Below are 8,299 nucleotides of genomic sequence, written 5' to 3' on the forward strand. Positions count from 1 at the left end.
AAAAAAAGGAGGATCTCCTCAGCACGGATCTATGGAACGAAAAACTAATCTAATCTAATCTAAGGTAAACGTGAACAACAATAAAACACTTGGAATGCAGTCAAAATAAATCAGCTATGCTCAGGCAATTAAATTAGAAAATGGGACAGTAAGAGTAATAGATGAGGTTTGCTTTTTATGCAGAAAAATAACTCATGATTGCCAAAGCAGAGAGTATATAAAATGCAGACTGACCATAGCACGAAAAGTATTTTTGAAAAAGAGAAATCTGTCAACATCAAGTATAAATTTAAGTGTTAGGAAGTCTTTTCTGAAAGAATTTACGTGATGTGAAGTGTAGCCTTGTATGCATATGAAACATGGATGATAAGCATCTCAGAGAAACAAGGAAAAGAAGCTTTTAAAATGTAGCACTACAGAAGAATGCTGAAGATAAGATGGGTAGATAGAATATCTAATGAGGATGTACTAAATTGCATCAAGGAACAAAATAAATTGTGGCACAACTTGACAAACTGAGGGGATCAATTGATGTGACTCGTCCTTAGCCATCGAGAAACCATCCATTTGGTAATGGAAGGAAGTGTATAGTTAGGCCCCAGGAGTAAAAAATGTTGAGAGAAACCAAGGAGTAAGCAAATTCAAATTGATGTGGTTGCAATAGTTGCACTGAGATGAAGCAGCTTTCCAAAACAACAACAACAAATTTAAGAGACTAATACATCCAACAAATGAACCACTCCATAGCTTCAGTATATTCTTTAGATAATGCTCAGTCACAAAAAAAGTATATTTGTGTGCTTAAAATACTCAACTAGTTAATGTATTGAAATTTTGGTATGGAAAAAAATGATAACATTCAGAACATTATAAATAAACCACTGTATTAGTTAAATCAAGAAGCTGACCCATTGTGAACAAAGAACAAACAAAATGAGTTGCAAAATAAATTTAAATGGCTTAAAAAGATAAAACAATGGGAAATATAGGATGGAATAATAACAATTGAAATGAATTGATTGCTACTCATCACACACAGCAGGCATTGATTCATAGTCACACACATCGAAAGAAAACTGCTAGATATTATCAGCCATTGGACTAAATCCTTTGGATGACATTAACAAAACACACAAACATTTACCCATGAATATGTCACACTCATGGCCATTGTTTTCTCTGGATGCTAAGGTCCAGCTGCAACTAGCCACCTGGAATCCTAGATTCATTTATGATATCTTAATAATCTGGACCGAAGGTCAGGATATTTTGATTCTTCGTGGGTATTCTCTGGTTCTTATATGATCTCAGCCGTTCTAAGCAGGAACTTCTGGCAGATTAAAACAGTGTGCTGAACTAGGAATGGAATCTGGGACCTTTTGTCTTTTGTGGTTGTACTGACTGATCTGTCCGTGCACAACTCATAACCCACCCTCACAATTTTACTTCAACCAGTACCAGTTATGATGGTGGGTCATTGAGTAATCCTTGGATAGATTATTGAAAAGAGCACTTGCCTGCACAAGGCACGGTCCCAGGTTTGATGCTCAGTCTGGCACGCATTTTTAATCTGCCAAGAAGTTTCAGACCAGCACACAATCTGCTGCAGAGTGAAAATTCATTCTGGGAAGACACTTATTGACAGTACGAGGAGTGTCTACACTTGTGTTAATACACAAGTCTTTTTTAACTTATGGCTAGTAAAAGAAACAATATTACTCTTTCTCAATAACTACTAAATTAAAACCCTTAGCATATTTTCTGATGACTATGAAACAATCCAAGTTTCTCTACATCATCCAATCATGTATTCAGGTTCTAAAGAAAAGGCTTCTACTTGCTATTTTCAAAATAATGAATTGGTTAATTAAATTTTCACTTGTACATAAGTTCGGGAGGAAGTCTGTATTTCTATTTATAACCTTTCTTTTGTCATTTAAATTTTAGCAAGAAATCAGTGATGTTATCTTGTCCAGAGATAATTTGTTCAGTACCAAGTCCTGTTCAGTAATTTTATTTGTTAATTAATTAGATAATTACCCTTTTCTTATAAAAAGGATTCTTTTACATAACAATTTTCGTAATATGTCTGGCTGAGTATTTAAATTTTCCACAGCACTTGAATTAAATTATTCACTCTACAACTCTTTAGTTGAATATTATGGATTCTCTAAGTATTTTAAATAGAAAGCAAATATATTTTGCATTCTTTCTCTCAATTGTTGTCTTACGATATCAAATGACAAACTGTAGTGTACTCACTCGCTGTCTTAAAAAACCACAGTATTCCCCACCTTTTAGTAACCTTCACCTTTCTTGGGAAAAACACACACACACACACACACACACACACACACACACAAACTAGTTGCCACCACCACCAATTTTGCCCTATTTCCGAATGCATAAAAAAAAAGAGCGTCCAAAATAAATGGCTGCAAAATTGTGGTGGGTATTTTAAGTAGCCTATTTAAGTAGCATATAAATCTGGTGCTTGCTTCCTAAATACCTGCTTCCAAATTGGGTATCAATAAGGAAACATTATACATAGGGTTCAGTATTATCCATGTTCTATGATATCTCAAGCTATCTGGAAACCATTTGTAGCAGCATCCCTTTCACTCTACAGTTACCATTGCAACCACTTTAGAACTCAAAAACCACATACCATCACAATACCAACAGAGAAAAACAGTCACCATTTTCACTAGACATGGTGCTGCATATGGATCAGCTATGAATTCTCGATAATGATTAATATAGTAACTGGTTCCAGAGCATTACTTCATATCTCAAAACCTGTTTGAGATGTAATTTACCTCACAATCAACTAATGATCATAGCCTCCTCTCCAACATGGTACTCTAGTACTGAGTTAAATCTTAACTGAAGTTCAGTGATCGAAAACAGCAAGATTTACCCTATTTATTCCAAAGATAATTGCTTTCCTGTTACCAACCAGATTATTATCCTGTGCTGACCAAAACACCCAGTTGACTTCAAACTCAAAGATTAGCTGGCACAAAAAAACCATTGTGATCATCAGTATGAACTATAAAAAAGCAAAGGCACAATGTTCACAGTGTTGCTCGCACTTTTTAACAATGCTTCACTATATTATATTGCTATCCATAAATGTATGGCCAGCTTTGTTGTTGTAGACTTTCTGTAGCCCTTGTCCTGTGTACTCCAACATTTCTCAAGTTGAGAACTTCATCCTCCCACTTAAACATCTATAATATTACAAAGAAATTTTGCATTAATTCACAATGCATAAAAACCACAGATTGCATCATTTAGACAGTAAAATGTTCATTAGTACTCAGCCTAACATTTACTTGTAAGGAAGATTGTGCAGGACTTTTGTACTTCACACATTATTCTCTTGTTTGTCCATTGCAACACCCTTTCCGCAGTCCTTCAGATCTCATCATCTTCTCCCCCATTCACTTCACCTGTCCTCCTGAGCCCAACAAGCCACCCCGCCTCCCCCCCCACCCCCCACCCCAATGTTGACCTCCACTTCACAAATGTCTACATCAGTATGTCCATCCACATCAAACATACTAACCACCAACAGTGCCTCCATTTGCACAGCTGCCATCCATTGCACACCAAGAAGGTCCTTCCATATAACCTAGCCACATGTTTTCACATCTGCAGTGATGAGCAGTCCCTCTCCAAATATGCGAAAGGTTTCACAGACCAAAATTAGCCTCCCCCATCTTATCCAAGGACATATGTTCCCATTCACCTACCATCCCCCACATACCCACTAACTGGCCACAATCTAACGCTCCTCTTGTGACTCATATCACTCAGGATTGGAAAAACTAAACCACATTCTCCACTAAGGTTTCCACTTTGTCTCGTCGTGATCCAAAATGAGAAATGTAAGGGTCTACGGATGATGCATCCGTACAGTACATAACACGCGCTCACCAACCAACCTGTCTGGAATGCTGACAATTTGCTTGGTCAGTAGGTCCTTGTCCAGCCGCACTTCGATGCAGAGTACGCCACTGGCCGCTGTCCACATTAACTAGCATGGCCTCGGGCTTGAATATGTCTCTTTTCTTAGCTCACCATGGAGCCTTTCGATACAACCATAGTTAGCCAGTGTTAGGATGTCAGACACAGTGATGATGCATGTTTTATAATCCGCCTTTGTTAATAAGACTGTTTAAACTTACTTCTCGTGTTCGCTTATTGCCGTACCTCAAGAACCCACTGCTTACAAATCCTGACAAAATATTTGTGTAATCATCACTTGGGGCAACAACACAAACTATCCCCCTTATAGAAGTGGTGTCACATGGGTATAATTATGGAAAATTTACAGTCCTGAAGAGGTGCAGCACAACATGAACTTTGAGCAGCAGCAGCATGAACATCTTCCGACTATGTGGGGACATCCAATGCTGGAATTCAGGTTGGTCTACAGCAGTTTGTCTAGAATATGAAAGGCAGTGATGGATTTTTATTTTACACTTTAGTGACTCATTGGCATTAAATTAGACAAAATGTCGCAATTCAGTCAGAGTAAATTGTCGATCTACAGACTGCAAGAAGGGGGTTGGCAGTTAAAAGCAGAAAGAAGTGAGTATAAAATTCTGAAAGACTTGGCAAATGATAGTTTTTCAGTACAGGTACAACCATAATAAAGAATTTTTCATTATTGGTCTCAGTACTAGTGTTTGGCAGGAAGGCCGAAGATGATGTGAAGGTGTTTTTTCATAAACTTGAAGGTGCCATCCTGTTAGGATCATGGACATATTCCGATAAGTTAGTAGTTGCCAAATTAAGAATTCAGCACAAGATTTCATTTGCACGGAACCTACTTGCATGAAAACAGAAGATTACAATGAGTTTAGAATGATTGTTGTTGAGAGATTTAAATTTAAAATTGCGATCAGATTTACAGAGAGCAGCTTCCCAGTTTGGGAATGCAACAAGACAAAGCTATCGAGCAGTTTTCTGACAGAATTTGAAACATCAATGCTCAAACGTACGAGTTAGAAGAAGAAAGCATTCAGTTGTTCGAAGCTGACCAGAGAGCCATGGACACATTCATTCATGGGTTGCATGGAGAGACAGTAAGTAAAGCTGTTCAATTGGCACAATGTAGAATGTCTCAGGAAGCAGTAGAATCAGCTGTTGGGTTTGCTGAAGCACTAAGACGACCGAATAAGATGCAGAAACAAGAACACAGAGTTTTCAATACAACAGTACAATGGTACAGATGCAATAAGTTGGGTCACAAATGTAAGGATTGTAAAGAGAATCGAATCTGCTATCATTTCGGTATGCAGGATCATGTTTTGAGAGATTGTCGCAGCAAGAAGAAAGGTAATGTGGACAACAGACAATCTACCATTATCTTTAAATGAGTACGGGCCCACTCCATCCGCCCCTTGCCAGAGACAGTGATTCCTGTTAGTTCCAGCGAAAATCAGACCGAAAATGACATTGTGATAGGTGCTGCATATCATGGGAGAAACATCAAACTACTTATTGACACAGGAGCACAGACCTCACTAATGTGGTGTGGCATAGATAAACAGAATAAATTGAAACCACCGTTACTAAAAGTGCGAGGGTTAAATGGAGGAAAGCTACATAACTATGGAGAAGTTGATGTAGAATTAATTCTTGGCCAAGGCCAAGATGAAGGTTCAAATAAAGATAAATACACAGCAAGAGTGCAAGTAGTTTCAAATAACGAAACGCATTACGACAGTGTACTTGGATTTGATTTCTTGTCCACTAATGAGGCAGAGATATTTGTGCAGAAAGAAAGATCAGACTAGGCTGTAGCAACTACAACCTAGGAAATTGTTCTTCAGATCCTACTCAAAGGAGTAGCAATACTGATGTCATGGGAATGAACCACACAAACGATGCATCAGTTCAAACCTTCAGAGTCGATGTTCAAATTGATCAGCCCCAGCAAATTCCCAAGGTAGCAGGAAAGACAATCTACATTGAAGTTAAGTCACCCCGGTGCAAGGAAGGAACTTTGTTATTAATTGAGCGATCTGAGAAAAGTGAGTTACTGAATACAATACATTGTTATGTTGCTAGAAGTGTAGGTGTCGCTACAATGGTGAGACAGAATGTCGCAAAAGTCCTGGTCACAGTAACCAATATGAGCAATGAGGATGTCATTTTGCCATGAGGAAAAAAAAAGTTGCTGATGTGTCGAACGTAAGTAAAAGTGACACAATACAGATTCCAGATGAGGTAACAAATGCTGCAGTTATAAACACAGATTTTTGTAACAGTGGCGCAAAATTAAAATGAGGAGACAAATGAACTGAAGTGCAAGATTTGGAAGAAGATAGAACACTTGACAGCTGGTGAACAGAAGATTTTAGCGCCTGTTTTGTTCGAGTATGCAGATTATTCCGAGAATGTGAAAATTTACCTGTCACACATTTAGTTCAGCATCATATTCACACAGGGAATACAGCCCCAATCACACAGAAACCTTGCTGAATACCATTCAGTCAAAGAGAGTTGGTAGAAGACATGGTTAAAGGACAGTTAGAAGCTGGAATTATAAAACCAAGAGAGCCTTCAGACCCACTGTGGTGTTCGCCTTTTGTAATTGTAAAGAAGAAATCAATTTCTGGTGAACCACAGTTCCGTTTTTGTGTTGATTACCTATCTTTGAATGCTGTGACCACACCCGACATTTACCCCTTACCAAATTTAGTGGAAACCTTGGATTACTTGGGCAGACATCGAATTTTTTCAGTATGTGATTTAACAAGTGGTTATCACCATTTAACAGTGCATACAGATGATCAAGCAAAAACTTCATTTGTAACTGCAACAGGAGTATACAAGTATCTTCGCATACCATTTGGACTTTGTAATGATCCAGCTACATTTCAAAGCCTGATAGATTCATTTTTATGAGGGCTCACCCCAACACAAGCACTTGTTTACCTTGATGATGTAATAATTTTTGGTGAAAACATGAAGCAGCATACTGAGAGACTACAAGCTGTTTTTGAGCATATAAGAAGCACAAATCTGTCTTTACCAGTAGATAAATGTCATTTTGCACATAGTAAAGTTAACTATCTTGGTCATTTTATAACCAGTGAAGGTGTTCGATCTGATCCAAAATTAATTGAAAATGCAAAGAATTTTTCTGAACCACAGTATTTGAAACAACTACAATTATTCTTGGAATTGTCAAATTTCTACAGACGATTTATAGCCAGTTATGCGAATATAGCACATCCAGTGACACAGCTACTGAAGAAAGGAGCCACATTTAACTGGTCAACAGAGTGCAAAAAGGCAGTGGAAGAACTTAAAACTGCTCTAACCACATTCCCAGTGTTAGCCTATCTGGATTTCAATAAACCTTTTATTCTTTCAACAGATGCATCAAATTTTGCCATAGGCGCAATCTTGTCTCAAGAAGTTGATGGTCATAAACATCCAATCTCATTTGCTTCCAGACAATTAAACAAAGCAGAATGTAATTATACTACTACTGAGAAGGAGCTTTGTGGTTTGGTTTTTGGTATAAAACATAACAGAGAATTTACAGTTATTACAGATCATGCTGCACTTAAATGGTTATTGAACTTAAAGGATCCAAGTTCCAGATTAACAAGATGGGCATTAAGACCAAGTGAGTACCAATTTAAGGTTATTCACCGACCTGGTAAACAGCATGTGAATGCTGATGCAATGAGTCAACAGGTCAATGTTTGTGTTACAATAAGTTGAGAAGAAGAGTTAAAGGCAGCTCAAGAAGAAGATCCACAATGCAAATTATGGAAAAATGATGAAAGTTTTGTCAAAATAGATGGATTATTGTACAAAATCACTAGTAAAGAAAACTGCCTAGTTCTTCCAGAAAGTATGAAAGAGCAAATCATGAGAGAAAAACGTGATTCTTTATTATCAGAACATTGCAGTAAAAAAGCAACAAACATCAAAATAGCTCAACTGTTTTGGTGGCCGAGCCACAAAGCTGGTGTTTACAAGTTTGTTTCACAATGTGATTCCTGTAACATACAGAATAAAGTACGAAAAAGTAGAGAACCAGAGACAAGTGAACCATTTCAACAAGTAGGACCAGATGACGTGGGACTGTTGCCTAAGACTAAAGATGGAAGCAAATACATTAGGACAATGTTAGATCATTTCTTTAGGTACCTTCTCATGATACAATACCTGATCAGAGCACTGAGACTATAGCTAAAGTTTTTGTAAAATAATGGATTCTTAAGTTTGGATCACCATTAAGTATAATTAGTGATCAAGGAATGAA

Source organism: Schistocerca gregaria, chromosome 4, assembly GCF_023897955.1.
Source record: "Schistocerca gregaria isolate iqSchGreg1 chromosome 4, iqSchGreg1.2, whole genome shotgun sequence".
In the NCBI taxonomy this organism is placed as follows: Eukaryota; Metazoa; Arthropoda; class Insecta; order Orthoptera; family Acrididae; genus Schistocerca; species Schistocerca gregaria.